The sequence below is a fragment of the Rhinoderma darwinii genome, unplaced genomic scaffold, assembly GCF_050947455.1.
Source record: "Rhinoderma darwinii isolate aRhiDar2 unplaced genomic scaffold, aRhiDar2.hap1 Scaffold_4610, whole genome shotgun sequence".
Classification (NCBI taxonomy): Eukaryota; Metazoa; Chordata; class Amphibia; order Anura; family Rhinodermatidae; genus Rhinoderma; species Rhinoderma darwinii.
Window position 1 is genome coordinate 1 of NW_027464006.1, and position 15772 is coordinate 15772.

Sequence of the window (15772 nt, forward strand, 5' to 3'; positions counted from 1 at the left end):
GAATGTACTGTCGTCCCTACATTTCAAGAAGAAGTAAGAATTGCAGTTGCAACAAAGCCTTGCTTGCCTACAAAGAGAGCAGCAATTTGGATTTGTTACTATGTTACCTAGAAGAATAACAAACTGTGCAAGGATGGAGGTTGTAGGAGCAAGGAGAAGTTGTCTGTAAAGTTGGTGGATGCCTATTTTCCATTTTGCAGTCCCTTGTCTCCCTCTTGTGGCCTCCTGGAGGCAACTAGCTGTGCAAAAAAAAGACAGCCTGGCGGCCGGCTGTTGCAGTGTTGCCCTCTCAGGCAACACTGAGTGACTGACTGAGCCTCACCGTCTTATATAAAGTTCAGACGGAACTTTGCACGTGTCATAGTGGAGCCCTCAGGATTCCAGAGCCAGCTTTCTGACATCATAATGGGGCCTCAGAGATAAAAGCCTGGGCCCAGGCAGTGTTGGTCAGTGCTGCTCAGCAGGCAGCACTGGACTGGACTGGATTACAGCTGATACAAGGTGTGAAGGAACAAGGGGTGGCTGTGGGCATGCACTTGCTGCCGCTGCCAGTGTTTATCTGCATGGCAGCAGGGCATTTGGGCGTTGCCAGGAAGGCGTTTTTATGTAGATTCCTCCTCTTTCAGCACTGCATTGTGGTGCAAGCAAAAGAAGCAAATCCTGTCTGGCTTCCTCTCCGGCCTTTATTCACCTCCCGTGTAGCTGTGAGTGTGTGAGCCTGCAGGGCCCCATGGAATTGCCTAGAAGTAGGCTGAATCGCTGCAAGGGCTGAACAGCAGTATCGGGCAGGCTCGGGCAACGCGCGGCCCGTTCGGGTTATCGCTTCTCGGCCTTTTGGCTAAGATCAAGTGTAGTATCTGTTCTTATCAGTTTAATATCTGATACGTCCCCTATCTGGGGACCATATATTAAATGGATTTTTAGAACAGGGAGATGGAAATAGAGCTTGCTCTGTCCACTCCACGCATTGACCTGGTATTGCAGTATTTCCAGGACCGGTGCACCCTTTCCTTATGTGTTGACTAAAAGCAGATTCCAAAAGTGTTTTTTGTCTTTGCTATTGTTTCTGTCTTTCTGAAGGGATCTCCCCTTTTAATCCCATTATTTCAACACCTGTTGGACAATGCATGAGTGATAATGAGCTCATTGATTAAATGCAATTAATGAATAGATTGCCACCTCTTGTTGTGTGTCGTCTGTGTTTCTGTGTTTCCGGCATTTCACATTGGAACACCTCATTCACCTTCCTTGTCTTCTCTCCGCCCTCCCTTTTAGGTAAGTTAAAGAGCTGCACCTGAGCCAGCCACTGATTGATTGATTGATTGATTGATTGATTGATTGATTGATTGATTGATTGATGCAGCACAACAGTCAAATAGTGGAGTGGAGTAGGGGAACAGCAAACAGCCAATAAAGCAGCCCGCCCGCTCGCCTGCCCGCCACAATGGACCTACCTGTGTACACTAGATGGATGTGATGGAATGTACTGTCGTCCCTACATTTCAAGAAGAAGTAAGAATTGCAGTTGCAACAAAGCCTTGCTTGCCTACAAAGAGAGCAGCAATTTGGATTTGTTACTATGTTACCTAGAAGAATAACAAACTGTGCAAGGATGGAGGTTGTAGGAGCAAGGAGAAGTTGTCTGTAAAGTTGGTGGATGCCTATTTTCCATTTTGCAGTCCCTTGTCTCCCTCTTGTGGCCTCCTGGAGGCAACTAGCTGTGCAAAAAAAAGACAGCCTGGCGGCCGGCTGTTGCAGTGTTGCCCTCTCAGGCAACACTGAGTGACTGACTGAGCCTCACCGTCTTATATAAAGTTCAGACGGAACTTTGCACGTGTCATAGTGGAGCCCTCAGGATTCCAGAGCCAGCTTTCTGACATCATAATGGGGCCTCAGAGATAAAAGCCTGGGCCCAGGCAGTGTTGGTCAGTGCTGCTCAGCAGGCAGCACTGGACTGGACTGGATTACAGCTGATACAAGGTGTGAAGGAACAAGGGGTGGCTGTGGGCATGCACTTGCTGCCGCTGCCAGTGTTTATCTGCATGGCAGCAGGGCATTTGGGCGTTGCCAGGAAGGCGTTTTTATGTAGATTCCTCCTCTTTCAGCACTGCATTGTGGTGCAAGCAAAAGAAGCAAATCCTGTCTGGCTTCCTCTCCGGCCTTTATTCACCTCCCGTGTAGCTGTGAGTGTGTGAGCCTGCAGGGCCCCATGGAATTGCCTAGAAGTAGGCTGAATCGCTGCAAGGGCTGAACAGCAGTATCGGGCAGGCTCGGGCAACGCGCGGCCCGTTCGGGTTATCGCTTCTCGGCCTTTTGGCTAAGATCAAGTGTAGTATCTGTTCTTATCAGTTTAATATCTGATACGTCCCCTATCTGGGGACCATATATTAAATGGATTTTTAGAACAGGGAGATGGAAATAGAGCTTGCTCTGTCCACTCCACGCATTGACCTGGTATTGCAGTATTTCCAGGACCGGTGCACCCTTTCCTTATGTGTTGACTAAAAGCAGATTCCAAAAGTGTTTTTTGTCTTTGCTATTGTTTCTGTCTTTCTGAAGGGATCTCCCCTTTTAATCCCATTATTTCAACACCTGTTGGACAATGCATGAGTGATAATGAGCTCATTGATTAAATGCAATTAATGAATAGATTGCCACCTCTTGTTGTGTGTCGTCTGTGTTTCTGTGTTTCCGGCATTTCACATTGGAACACCTCATTCACCTTCCTTGTCTTCTCTCCGCCCTCCCTTTTAGGTAAGTTAAAGAGCTGCACCTGAGCCAGCCACTGATTGATTGATTGATTGATTGATTGATTGATTGATTGATTGATTGATTGATTGATTGATGCAGCACAACAGTCAAATAGTGGAGTGGAGTAGGGGAACAGCAAACAGCCAATAAAGCAGCCCGCCCGCTCGCCTGCCCGCCACAATGGACCTACCTGTGTACACTAGATGGATGTGATGGAATGTACTGTCGTCCCTACATTTCAAGAAGAAGTAAGAATTGCAGTTGCAACAAAGCCTTGCTTGCCTACAAAGAGAGCAGCAATTTGGATTTGTTACTATGTTACCTAGAAGAATAACAAACTGTGCAAGGATGGAGGTTGTAGGAGCAAGGAGAAGTTGTCTGTAAAGTTGGTGGATGCCTATTTTCCATTTTGCAGTCCCTTGTCTCCCTCTTGTGGCCTCCTGGAGGCAACTAGCTGTGCAAAAAAAAGACAGCCTGGCGGCCGGCTGTTGCAGTGTTGCCCTCTCAGGCAACACTGAGTGACTGACTGAGCCTCACCGTCTTATATAAAGTTCAGACGGAACTTTGCACGTGTCATAGTGGAGCCCTCAGGATTCCAGAGCCAGCTTTCTGACATCATAATGGGGCCTCAGAGATAAAAGCCTGGGCCCAGGCAGTGTTGGTCAGTGCTGCTCAGCAGGCAGCACTGGACTGGACTGGATTACAGCTGATACAAGGTGTGAAGGAACAAGGGGTGGCTGTGGGCATGCACTTGCTGCCGCTGCCAGTGTTTATCTGCATGGCAGCAGGGCATTTGGGCGTTGCCAGGAAGGCGTTTTTATGTAGATTCCTCCTCTTTCAGCACTGCATTGTGGTGCAAGCAAAAGAAGCAAATCCTGTCTGGCTTCCTCTCCGGCCTTTATTCACCTCCCGTGTAGCTGTGAGTGTGTGAGCCTGCAGGGCCCCATGGAATTGCCTAGAAGTAGGCTGAATCGCTGCAAGGGCTGAACAGCAGTATCGGGCAGGCTCGGGCAACGCGCGGCCCGTTCGGGTTATCGCTTCTCGGCCTTTTGGCTAAGATCAAGTGTAGTATCTGTTCTTATCAGTTTAATATCTGATACGTCCCCTATCTGGGGACCATATATTAAATGGATTTTTAGAACAGGGAGATGGAAATAGAGCTTGCTCTGTCCACTCCACGCATTGACCTGGTATTGCAGTATTTCCAGGACCGGTGCACCCTTTCCTTATGTGTTGACTAAAAGCAGATTCCAAAAGTGTTTTTTGTCTTTGCTATTGTTTCTGTCTTTCTGAAGGGATCTCCCCTTTTAATCCCATTATTTCAACACCTGTTGGACAATGCATGAGTGATAATGAGCTCATTGATTAAATGCAATTAATGAATAGATTGCCACCTCTTGTTGTGTGTCGTCTGTGTTTCTGTGTTTCCGGCATTTCACATTGGAACACCTCATTCACCTTCCTTGTCTTCTCTCCGCCCTCCCTTTTAGGTAAGTTAAAGAGCTGCACCTGAGCCAGCCACTGATTGATTGATTGATTGATTGATTGATTGATTGATTGATTGATTGATTGATTGATGCAGCACAACAGTCAAATAGTGGAGTGGAGTAGGGGAACAGCAAACAGCCAATAAAGCAGCCCGCCCGCTCGCCTGCCCGCCACAATGGACCTACCTGTGTACACTAGATGGATGTGATGGAATGTACTGTCGTCCCTACATTTCAAGAAGAAGTAAGAATTGCAGTTGCAACAAAGCCTTGCTTGCCTACAAAGAGAGCAGCAATTTGGATTTGTTACTATGTTACCTAGAAGAATAACAAACTGTGCAAGGATGGAGGTTGTAGGAGCAAGGAGAAGTTGTCTGTAAAGTTGGTGGATGCCTATTTTCCATTTTGCAGTCCCTTGTCTCCCTCTTGTGGCCTCCTGGAGGCAACTAGCTGTGCAAAAAAAAGACAGCCTGGCGGCCGGCTGTTGCAGTGTTGCCCTCTCAGGCAACACTGAGTGACTGACTGAGCCTCACCGTCTTATATAAAGTTCAGACGGAACTTTGCACGTGTCATAGTGGAGCCCTCAGGATTCCAGAGCCAGCTTTCTGACATCATAATGGGGCCTCAGAGATAAAAGCCTGGGCCCAGGCAGTGTTGGTCAGTGCTGCTCAGCAGGCAGCACTGGACTGGACTGGATTACAGCTGATACAAGGTGTGAAGGAACAAGGGGTGGCTGTGGGCATGCACTTGCTGCCGCTGCCAGTGTTTATCTGCATGGCAGCAGGGCATTTGGGCATTGCCAGGAAGGCGTTTTTATGTAGATTCCTCCTCTTTCAGCACTGCATTGTGGTGCAAGCAAAAGAAGCAAATCCTGTCTGGCTTCCTCTCCGGCCTTTATTCACCTCCCGTGTAGCTGTGAGTGTGTGAGCCTGCAGGGCCCCATGGAATTGCCTAGAAGTAGGCTGAATCGCTGCAAGGGCTGAACAGCAGTATCGGGCAGGCTCGGGCAACGCGCGGCCCGTTCGGGTTATCGCTTCTCGGCCTTTTGGCTAAGATCAAGTGTAGTATCTGTTCTTATCAGTTTAATATCTGATACGTCCCCTATCTGGGGACCATATATTAAATGGATTTTTAGAACAGGGAGATGGAAATAGAGCTTGCTCTGTCCACTCCACGCATTGACCTGGTATTGCAGTATTTCCAGGACCGGTGCACCCTTTCCTTATGTGTTGACTAAAAGCAGATTCCAAAAGTGTTTTTTGTCTTTGCTATTGTTTCTGTCTTTCTGAAGGGATCTCCCCTTTTAATCCCATTATTTCAACACCTGTTGGACAATGCATGAGTGATAATGAGCTCATTGATTAAATGCAATTAATGAATAGATTGCCACCTCTTGTTGTGTGTCGTCTGTGTTTCTGTGTTTCCGGCATTTCACATTGGAACACCTCATTCACCTTCCTTGTCTTCTCTCCGCCCTCCCTTTTAGGTAAGTTAAAGAGCTGCACCTGAGCCAGCCACTGATTGATTGATTGATTGATTGATTGATTGATTGATTGATTGATTGATTGATTGCAGCACAACAGTCAAATAGTGGAGTGGAGTAGGGGAACAGCAAACAGCCAATAAAGCAGCCCGCCCGCTCGCCTGCCCGCCACAATGGACCTACCTGTGTACACTAGATGGATGTGATGGAATGTACTGTCGTCCCTACATTTCAAGAAGAAGTAAGAATTGCAGTTGCAACAAAGCCTTGCTTGCCTACAAAGAGAGCAGCAATTTGGATTTGTTACTATGTTACCTAGAAGAATAACAAACTGTGCAAGGATGGAGGTTGTAGGAGCAAGGAGAAGTTGTCTGTAAAGTTGGTGGATGCCTATTTTCCATTTTGCAGTCCCTTGTCTCCCTCTTGTGGCCTCCTGGAGGCAACTAGCTGTGCAAAAAAAAGACAGCCTGGCGGCCGGCTGTTGCAGTGTTGCCCTCTCAGGCAACACTGAGTGACTGACTGAGCCTCACCGTCTTATATAAAGTTCAGACGGAACTTTGCACGTGTCATAGTGGAGCCCTCAGGATTCCAGAGCCAGCTTTCTGACATCATAATGGGGCCTCAGAGATAAAAGCCTGGGCCCAGGCAGTGTTGGTCAGTGCTGCTCAGCAGGCAGCACTGGACTGGACTGGATTACAGCTGATACAAGGTGTGAAGGAACAAGGGGTGGCTGTGGGCATGCACTTGCTGCCGCTGCCAGTGTTTATCTGCATGGCAGCAGGGCATTTGGGCGTTGCCAGGAAGGCGTTTTTATGTAGATTCCTCCTCTTTCAGCACTGCATTGTGGTGCAAGCAAAAGAAGCAAATCCTGTCTGGCTTCCTCTCCGGCCTTTATTCACCTCCCGTGTAGCTGTGAGTGTGTGAGCCTGCAGGGCCCCATGGAATTGCCTAGAAGTAGGCTGAATCGCTGCAAGGGCTGAACAGCAGTATCGGGCAGGCTCGGGCAACGCGCGGCCCGTTCGGGTTATCGCTTCTCGGCCTTTTGGCTAAGATCAAGTGTAGTATCTGTTCTTATCAGTTTAATATCTGATACGTCCCCTATCTGGGGACCATATATTAAATGGATTTTTAGAACAGGGAGATGGAAATAGAGCTTGCTCTGTCCACTCCACGCATTGACCTGGTATTGCAGTATTTCCAGGACCGGTGCACCCTTTCCTTATGTGTTGACTAAAAGCAGATTCCAAAAGTGTTTTTTGTCTTTGCTATTGTTTCTGTCTTTCTGAAGGGATCTCCCCTTTTAATCCCATTATTTCAACACCTGTTGGACAATGCATGAGTGATAATGAGCTCATTGATTAAATGCAATTAATGAATAGATTGCCACCTCTTGTTGTGTGTCGTCTGTGTTTCTGTGTTTCCGGCATTTCACATTGGAACACCTCATTCACCTTCCTTGTCTTCTCTCCGCCCTCCCTTTTAGGTAAGTTAAAGAGCTGCACCTGAGCCAGCCACTGATTGATTGATTGATTGATTGATTGATTGATTGATTGATGCAGCACAACAGTCAAATAGTGGAGTGGAGTAGGGGAACAGCAAACAGCCAATAAAGCAGCCCGCCCGCTCGCCTGCCCGCCACAATGGACCTACCTGTGTACACTAGATGGATTTGATGGAATGTACTGTCGTCCCTACATTTCAAGAAGAAGTAAGAATTGCAGTTGCAACAAAGCCTTGCTTGCCTACAAAGAGAGCAGCAATTTGGATTTGTTACTATGTTACCTAGAAGAATAACAAACTGTGCAAGGATGGAGGTTGTAGGAGCAAGGAGAAGTTGTCTGTAAAGTTGGTGGATGCCTATTTTCCATTTTGCAGTCCCTTGTCTCCCTCTTGTGGCCTCCTGGAGGCAACTAGCTGTGCAAAAAAAAGACAGCCTGGCGGCCGGCTGTTGCAGTGTTGCCCTCTCAGGCAACACTGAGTGACTGACTGAGCCTCACCGTCTTATATAAAGTTCAGACGGAACTTTGCACGTGTCATAGTGGAGCCCTCAGGATTCCAGAGCCAGCTTTCTGACATCATAATGGGGCCTCAGAGATAAAAGCCTGGGCCCAGGCAGTGTTGGTCAGTGCTGCTCAGCAGGCAGCACTGGACTGGACTGGATTACAGCTGATACAAGGTGTGAAGGAACAAGGGGTGGCTGTGGGCATGCACTTGCTGCCGCTGCCAGTGTTTATCTGCATGGCAGCAGGGCATTTGGGCGTTGCCAGGAAGGCGTTTTTATGTAGATTCCTCCTCTTTCAGCACTGCATTGTGGTGCAAGCAAAAGAAGCAAATCCTGTCTGGCTTCCTCTCCGGCCTTTATTCACCTCCCGTGTAGCTGTGAGTGTGTGAGCCTGCAGGGCCCCATGGAATTGCCTAGAAGTAGGCTGAATCGCTGCAAGGGCTGAACAGCAGTATCGGGCAAGCTCGGGCAACGCGCGGCCCGTTCGGGTTATCGCTTCTCGGCCTTTTGGCTAAGATCAAGTGTAGTATCTGTTCTTATCAGTTTAATATCTGATACGTCCCCTATCTGGGGACCATATATTAAATGGATTTTTAGAACAGGGAGATGGAAATAGAGCTTGCTCTGTCCACTCCACGCATTGACCTGGTATTGCAGTATTTCCAGGACCGGTGCACCCTTTCCTTATGTGTTGACTAAAAGCAGATTCCAAAAGTGTTTTTTGTCTTTGCTATTGTTTCTGTCTTTCTGAAGGGATCTCCCCTTTTAATCCCATTATTTCAACACCTGTTGGACAATGCATGAGTGATAATGAGCTCATTGATTAAATGCAATTAATGAATAGATTGCCACCTCTTGTTGTGTGTCGTCTGTGTTTCTGTGTTTCCGGCATTTCACATTGGAACACCTCATTCACCTTCCTTGTCTTCTCTCCGCCCTCCCTTTTAGGTAAGTTAAAGAGCTGCACCTGAGCCAGCCACTGATTGATTGATTGATTGATTGATTGATTGATTGATTGATTGATGCAGCACAACAGTCAAATAGTGGAGTGGAGTAGGGGAACAGCAAACAGCCAATAAAGCAGCCCGCCCGCTCGCCTGCCCGCCACAATGGACCTACCTGTGTACACTAGATGGATGTGATGGAATGTACTGTCGTCCCTACATTTCAAGAAGAAGTAAGAATTGCAGTTGCAACAAAGCCTTGCTTGCCTACAAAGAGAGCAGCAATTTGGATTTGTTACTATGTTACCTAGAAGAATAACAAACTGTGCAAGGATGGAGGTTGTAGGAGCAAGGAGAAGTTGTCTGTAAAGTTGGTGGATGCCTATTTTCCATTTTGCAGTCCCTTGTCTCCCTCTTGTGGCCTCCTGGAGGCAACTAGCTGTGCAAAAAAAAGACAGCCTGGCGGCCGGCTGTTGCAGTGTTGCCCTCTCAGGCAACACTGAGTGACTGACTGAGCCTCACCGTCTTATATAAAGTTCAGACGGAACTTTGCACGTGTCATAGTGGAGCCCTCAGGATTCCAGAGCCAGCTTTCTGACATCATAATGGGGCCTCAGAGATAAAAGCCTGGGCCCAGGCAGTGTTGGTCAGTGCTGCTCAGCAGGCAGCACTGGACTGGACTGGATTACAGCTGATACAAGGTGTGAAGGAACAAGGGGTGGCTGTGGGCATGCACTTGCTGCCGCTGCCAGTGTTTATCTGCATGGCAGCAGGGCATTTGGGCGTTGCCAGGAAGGCGTTTTTATGTAGATTCCTCCTCTTTCAGCACTGCATTGTGGTGCAAGCAAAAGAAGCAAATCCTGTCTGGCTTCCTCTCCGGCCTTTATTCACCTCCCGTGTAGCTGTGAGTGTGTGAGCCTGCAGGGCCCCATGGAATTGCCTAGAAGTAGGCTGAATCGCTGCAAGGGCTGAACAGCAGTATCGGGCAAGCTCGGGCAACGCGCGGCCCGTTCGGGTTATCGCTTCTCGGCCTTTTGGCTAAGATCAAGTGTAGTATCTGTTCTTATCAGTTTAATATCTGATACGTCCCCTATCTGGGGACCATATATTAAATGGATTTTTAGAACAGGGAGATGGAAATAGAGCTTGCTCTGTCCACTCCACGCATTGACCTGGTATTGCAGTATTTCCAGGACCGGTGCACCCTTTCCTTATGTGTTGACTAAAAGCAGATTCCAAAAGTGTTTTTTGTCTTTGCTATTGTTTCTGTCTTTCTGAAGGGATCTCCCCTTTTAATCCCATTATTTCAACACCTGTTGGACAATGCATGAGTGATAATGAGCTCATTGATTAAATGCAATTAATGAATAGATTGCCACCTCTTGTTGTGTGTCGTCTGTGTTTCTGTGTTTCCGGCATTTCACATTGGAACACCTCATTCACCTTCCTTGTCTTCTCTCCGCCCTCCCTTTTAGGTAAGTTAAAGAGCTGCACCTGAGCCAGCCACTGATTGATTGATTGATTGATTGATTGATTGATTGATTGATTGATTGATTGATTGATTGATTGATGCAGCACAACAGTCAAATAGTGGAGTGGAGTAGGGGAACAGCAAACAGCCAATAAAGCAGCCCGCCCGCTCGCCTGCCCGCCACAATGGACCTACCTGTGTACACTAGATGGATGTGATGGAATGTACTGTCGTCCCTACATTTCAAGAAGAAGTAAGAATTGCAGTTGCAACAAAGCCTTGCTTGCCTACAAAGAGAGCAGCAATTTGGATTTGTTACTATGTTACCTAGAAGAATAACAAACTGTGCAAGGATGGAGGTTGTAGGAGCAAGGAGAAGTTGTCTGTAAAGTTGGTGGATGCCTATTTTCCATTTTGCAGTCCCTTGTCTCCCTCTTGTGGCCTCCTGGAGGCAACTAGCTGTGCAAAAAAAAGACAGCCTGGCGGCCGGCTGTTGCAGTGTTGCCCTCTCAGGCAACACTGAGTGACTGACTGAGCCTCACCGTCTTATATAAAGTTCAGACGGAACTTTGCACGTGTCATAGTGGAGCCCTCAGGATTCCAGAGCCAGCTTTCTGACATCATAATGGGGCCTCAGAGATAAAAGCCTGGGCCCAGGCAGTGTTGGTCAGTGCTGCTCAGCAGGCAGCACTGGACTGGACTGGATTACAGCTGATACAAGGTGTGAAGGAACAAGGGGTGGCTGTGGGCATGCACTTGCTGCCGCTGCCAGTGTTTATCTGCATGGCAGCAGGGCATTTGGGCGTTGCCAGGAAGGCGTTTTTATGTAGATTCCTCCTCTTTCAGCACTGCATTGTGGTGCAAGCAAAAGAAGCAAATCCTGTCTGGCTTCCTCTCCGGCCTTTATTCACCTCCCGTGTAGCTGTGAGTGTGTGAGCCTGCAGGGCCCCATGGAATTGCCTAGAAGTAGGCTGAATCGCTGCAAGGGCTGAACAGCAGTATCGGGCAGGCTCGGGCAACGCGCGGCCCGTTCGGGTTATCGCTTCTCGGCCTTTTGGCTAAGATCAAGTGTAGTATCTGTTCTTATCAGTTTAATATCTGATACGTCCCCTATCTGGGGACCATATATTAAATGGATTTTTAGAACAGGGAGATGGAAATAGAGCTTGCTCTGTCCACTCCACGCATTGACCTGGTATTGCAGTATTTCCAGGACCGGTGCACCCTTTCCTTATGTGTTGACTAAAAGCAGATTCCAAAAGTGTTTTTTGTCTTTGCTATTGTTTCTGTCTTTCTGAAGGGATCTCCCCTTTTAATCCCATTATTTCAACACCTGTTGGACAATGCATGAGTGATAATGAGCTCATTGATTAAATGCAATTAATGAATAGATTGCCACCTCTTGTTGTGTGTCGTCTGTGTTTCTGTGTTTCCGGCATTTCACATTGGAACACCTCATTCACCTTCCTTGTCTTCTCTCCGCCCTCCCTTTTAGGTAAGTTAAAGAGCTGCACCTGAGCCAGCCACTGATTGATTGATTGATTGATTGATTGATTGATTGATTGATTGATTGATTGATTGATTGATGCAGCACAACAGTCAAATAGTGGAGTGGAGTAGGGGAACAGCAAACAGCCAATAAAGCAGCCCGCCCGCTCGCCTGCCCGCCACAATGGACCTACCTGTGTACACTAGATGGATGTGATGGAATGTACTGTCGTCCCTACATTTCAAGAAGAAGTAAGAATTGCAGTTGCAACAAAGCCTTGCTTGCCTACAAAGAGAGCAGCAATTTGGATTTGTTACTATGTTACCTAGAAGAATAACAAACTGTGCAAGGATGGAGGTTGTAGGAGCAAGGAGAAGTTGTCTGTAAAGTTGGTGGATGCCTATTTTCCATTTTGCAGTCCCTTGTCTCCCTCTTGTGGCCTCCTGGAGGCAACTAGCTGTGCAAAAAAAAGATAGCCTGGCGGCCGGCTGTTGCAGTGTTGCCCTCTCAGGCAACACTGAGTGACTGACTGAGCCTCACCGTCTTATATAAAGTTCAGACGGAACTTTGCACGTGTCATAGTGGAGCCCTCAGGATTCCAGAGCCAGCTTTCTGACATCATAATGGGGCCTCAGAGATAAAAGCCTGGGCCCAGGCAGTGTTGGTCAGTGCTGCTCAGCAGGCAGCACTGGACTGGACTGGATTACAGCTGATACAAGGTGTGAAGGAACAAGGGGTGGCTGTGGGCATGCACTTGCTGCCGCTGCCAGTGTTTATCTGCATGGCAGCAGGGCATTTGGGCGTTGCCAGGAAGGCGTTTTTATGTAGATTCCTCCTCTTTCAGCACTGCATTGTGGTGCAAGCAAAAGAAGCAAATCCTGTCTGGCTTCCTCTCCGGCCTTTATTCACCTCCCGTGTAGCTGTGAGTGTGTGAGCCTGCAGGGCCCCATGGAATTGCCTAGAAGTAGGCTGAATCGCTGCAAGGGCTGAACAGCAGTATCGGGCAGGCTCGGGCAACGCGCGGCCCGTTCGGGTTATCGCTTCTCGGCCTTTTGGCTAAGATCAAGTGTAGTATCTGTTCTTATCAGTTTAATATCTGATACGTCCCCTATCTGGGGACCATATATTAAATGGATTTTTAGAACAGGGAGATGGAAATAGAGCTTGCTCTGTCCACTCCACGCATTGACCTGGTATTGCAGTATTTCCAGGACCGGTGCACCCTTTCCTTATGTGTTGACTAAAAGCAGATTCCAAAAGTGTTTTTTGTCTTTGCTATTGTTTCTGTCTTTCTGAAGGGATCTCCCCTTTTAATCCCATTATTTCAACACCTGTTGGACAATGCATGAGTGATAATGAGCTCATTGATTAAATGCAATTAATGAATAGATTGCCACCTCTTGTTGTGTGTCGTCTGTGTTTCTGTGTTTCCGGCATTTCACATTGGAACACCTCATTCACCTTCCTTGTCTTCTCTCCGCCCTCCCTTTTAGGTAAGTTAAAGAGCTGCACCTGAGCCAGCCACTGATTGATTGATTGATTGATTGATTGATTGATTGATTGATTGATTGATGCAGCACAACAGTCAAATAGTGGAGTGGAGTAGGGGAACAGCAAACAGCCAATAAAGCAGCCCGCCCGCTCGCCTGCCCGCCACAATGGACCTACCTGTGTACACTAGATGGATGTGATGGAATGTACTGTCGTCCCTACATTTCAAGAAGAAGTAAGAATTGCAGTTGCAACAAAGCCTTGCTTGCCTACAAAGAGAGCAGCAATTTGGATTTGTTACTATGTTACCTAGAAGAATAACAAACTGTGCAAGGATGGAGGTTGTAGGAGCAAGGAGAAGTTGTCTGTAAAGTTGGTGGATGCCTATTTTCCATTTTGCAGTCCCTTGTCTCCCTCTTGTGGCCTCCTGGAGGCAACTAGCTGTGCAAAAAAAAGACAGCCTGGCGGCCGGCTGTTGCAGTGTTGCCCTCTCAGGCAACACTGAGTGACTGACTGAGCCTCACCGTCTTATATAAAGTTCAGACGGAACTTTGCACGTGTCATAGTGGAGCCCTCAGGATTCCAGAGCCAGCTTTCTGACATCATAATGGGGCCTCAGAGATAAAAGCCTGGGCCCAGGCAGTGTTGGTCAGTGCTGCTCAGCAGGCAGCACTGGACTGGACTGGATTACAGCTGATACAAGGTGTGAAGGAACAAGGGGTGGCTGTGGGCATGCACTTGCTGCCGCTGCCAGTGTTTATCTGCATGGCAGCAGGGCATTTGGGCGTTGCCAGGAAGGCGTTTTTATGTAGATTCCTCCTCTTTCAGCACTGCATTGTGGTGCAAGCAAAAGAAGCAAATCCTGTCTGGCTTCCTCTCCGGCCTTTATTCACCTCCCGTGTAGCTGTGAGTGTGTGAGCCTGCAGGGCCCCATGGAATTGCCTAGAAGTAGGCTGAATCGCTGCAAGGGCTGAACAGCAGTATCGGGCAGGCTCGGGAAACGCGCGGCCCGTTCGGGTTATCGCTTCTCGGCCTTTTGGCTAAGATCAAGTGTAGTATCTGTTCTTATCAGTTTAATATCTGATACGTCCCCTATCTGGGGACCATATATTAAATGGATTTTTAGAACAGGGAGATGGAAATAGAGCTTGCTCTGTCCACTCCACGCATTGACCTGGTATTGCAGTATTTCCAGGACCGGTGCACCCTTTCCTTATGTGTTGACTAAAAGCAGATTCCAAAAGTGTTTTTTGTCTTTGCTATTGTTTCTGTCTTTCTGAAGGGATCTCCCCTTTTAATCCCATTATTTCAACACCTGTTGGACAATGCATGAGTGATAATGAGCTCATTGATTAAATGCAATTAATGAATAGATTGCCACCTCTTGTTGTGTGTCGTCTGTGTTTCTGTACGGAACTTTGCACGTGTCATAGTGGAGCCCTCAGGATTCCAGAGCCAGCTTTCTGACATCATAATGGGGCCTCAGAGATAAAAGCCTGGGCCCAGGCAGTGTTGGTCAGTGCTGCTCAGCAGGCAGCACTGGACTGGACTGGATTACAGCTGATACAAGGTGTGAAGGAACAAGGGGTGGCTGTGGGCATGCACTTGCTGCCGCTGCCAGTGTTTATCTGCATGGCAGCAGGGCATTTGGGCGTTGCCAGGAAGGCGTTTTTATGTAGATTCCTCCTCTTTCAGCACTGCATTGTGGTGCAAGCAAAAGAAGCAAATCCTGTCTGGCTTCCTCTCCGGCCTTTATTCACCTCCCGTGTAGCTGTGAGTGTGTGAGCCTGCAGGGCCCCATGGAATTGCCTAGAAGTAGGCTGAATCGCTGCAAGGGCTGAACAGCAGTATCGGGCAGGCTCGGGCAACGCGCGGCCCGTTCGGGTTATCGCTTCTCGGCCTTTTGGCTAAGATCAAGTGTAGTATCTGTTCTTATCAGTTTAATATCTGATACGTCCCCTATCTGGGGACCATATATTAAATGGATTTTTAGAACAGGGAGATGGAAATAGAGCTTGCTCTGTCCACTCCACGCATTGACCTGGTATTGCAGTATTTCCAGGACCGGTGCACCCTTTCCTTATGTGTTGACTAAAAGCAGATTCCAAAAGTGTTTTTTGTCTTTGCTATTGTTTCTGTCTTTCTGAAGGGATCTCCCCTTTTAATCCCATTATTTCAACACCTGTTGGACAATGCATGAGTGATAATGAGCTCATTGATTAAATGCAATTAATGAATAGATTGCCACCTCTTGTTGTGTGTCGTCTGTGTTTCTGTGTTTCCGGCATTTCACATTGGAACACCTCATTCACCTTCCTTGTCTTCTCTCCGCCCTCCCTTTTAGGTAAGTTAAAGAGCTGCACCTGAGCCAGCCACTGATTGATTGATTGATTGATTGATTGATTGATTGATTGATTGATTGATTGATGCAGCACAACAGTCAAATAGTGGAGTGGAGTAGGGGAACAGCAAACAGCCAATAAAGCAGCCCGCCCGCTTGCCTGCCCGCCACAATGGACCTACCTGTGTACACTAGATGGATGTGATGGAATGTACTGTTGTCCCTACATTTCAAGAAGAAGTAAGAATTGCAGTTGCAACAAAGCCTTGCTTGCCTACAAAGAGAGCAGCAATTTGGATTTGTTACTATGTTA

The 15772-nt window shown here is 47.7% G+C and overlaps 11 non-coding genes across 11 annotated transcripts; all 11 read left to right on the top strand.

Moving 5' to 3' along the window:
- The first annotated feature begins 818 nt into the window (after window positions 1-818).
- Window positions 819-1009, top strand: LOC142718350 (U2 spliceosomal RNA). Its single transcript, XR_012872480.1, has one exon. It is a non-coding gene; the product is annotated as a U2 spliceosomal RNA (small nuclear RNA).
- A 1288-nt stretch (window positions 1010-2297) lies between these two features.
- On the top strand, window positions 2298-2488 carry LOC142718362 (U2 spliceosomal RNA). Its single transcript, XR_012872492.1, has one exon. It is a non-coding gene; the product is annotated as a U2 spliceosomal RNA (small nuclear RNA).
- Window positions 2489-3784: 1296 nt separating this feature from the next.
- Window positions 3785-3975, top strand: LOC142718374 (U2 spliceosomal RNA). The gene has a single exon (XR_012872503.1). It is a non-coding gene; the product is annotated as a U2 spliceosomal RNA (small nuclear RNA).
- Window positions 3976-5267: 1292 nt separating this feature from the next.
- LOC142718317 (U2 spliceosomal RNA) lies at window positions 5268-5458 on the top strand. The gene has a single exon (XR_012872447.1). It is a non-coding gene; the product is annotated as a U2 spliceosomal RNA (small nuclear RNA).
- A 1289-nt stretch (window positions 5459-6747) lies between these two features.
- LOC142718328 (U2 spliceosomal RNA) lies at window positions 6748-6938 on the top strand. The gene has a single exon (XR_012872458.1). It is a non-coding gene; the product is annotated as a U2 spliceosomal RNA (small nuclear RNA).
- A 1276-nt stretch (window positions 6939-8214) lies between these two features.
- Window positions 8215-8405, top strand: LOC142718329 (U2 spliceosomal RNA). Its single transcript, XR_012872459.1, has one exon. It is a non-coding gene; the product is annotated as a U2 spliceosomal RNA (small nuclear RNA).
- A 1280-nt stretch (window positions 8406-9685) lies between these two features.
- Window positions 9686-9876, top strand: LOC142718330 (U2 spliceosomal RNA). The gene has a single exon (XR_012872460.1). It is a non-coding gene; the product is annotated as a U2 spliceosomal RNA (small nuclear RNA).
- Window positions 9877-11176: 1300 nt separating this feature from the next.
- LOC142718332 (U2 spliceosomal RNA) lies at window positions 11177-11367 on the top strand. Its single transcript, XR_012872461.1, has one exon. It is a non-coding gene; the product is annotated as a U2 spliceosomal RNA (small nuclear RNA).
- Window positions 11368-12663: 1296 nt separating this feature from the next.
- Window positions 12664-12854, top strand: LOC142718333 (U2 spliceosomal RNA). The gene has a single exon (XR_012872462.1). It is a non-coding gene; the product is annotated as a U2 spliceosomal RNA (small nuclear RNA).
- Window positions 12855-14138: 1284 nt separating this feature from the next.
- LOC142718334 (U2 spliceosomal RNA) lies at window positions 14139-14329 on the top strand. Its single transcript, XR_012872463.1, has one exon. It is a non-coding gene; the product is annotated as a U2 spliceosomal RNA (small nuclear RNA).
- A 676-nt stretch (window positions 14330-15005) lies between these two features.
- On the top strand, window positions 15006-15196 carry LOC142718335 (U2 spliceosomal RNA). Its single transcript, XR_012872464.1, has one exon. It is a non-coding gene; the product is annotated as a U2 spliceosomal RNA (small nuclear RNA).
- The last annotated feature ends 576 nt before the right edge of the window (window positions 15197-15772 follow it).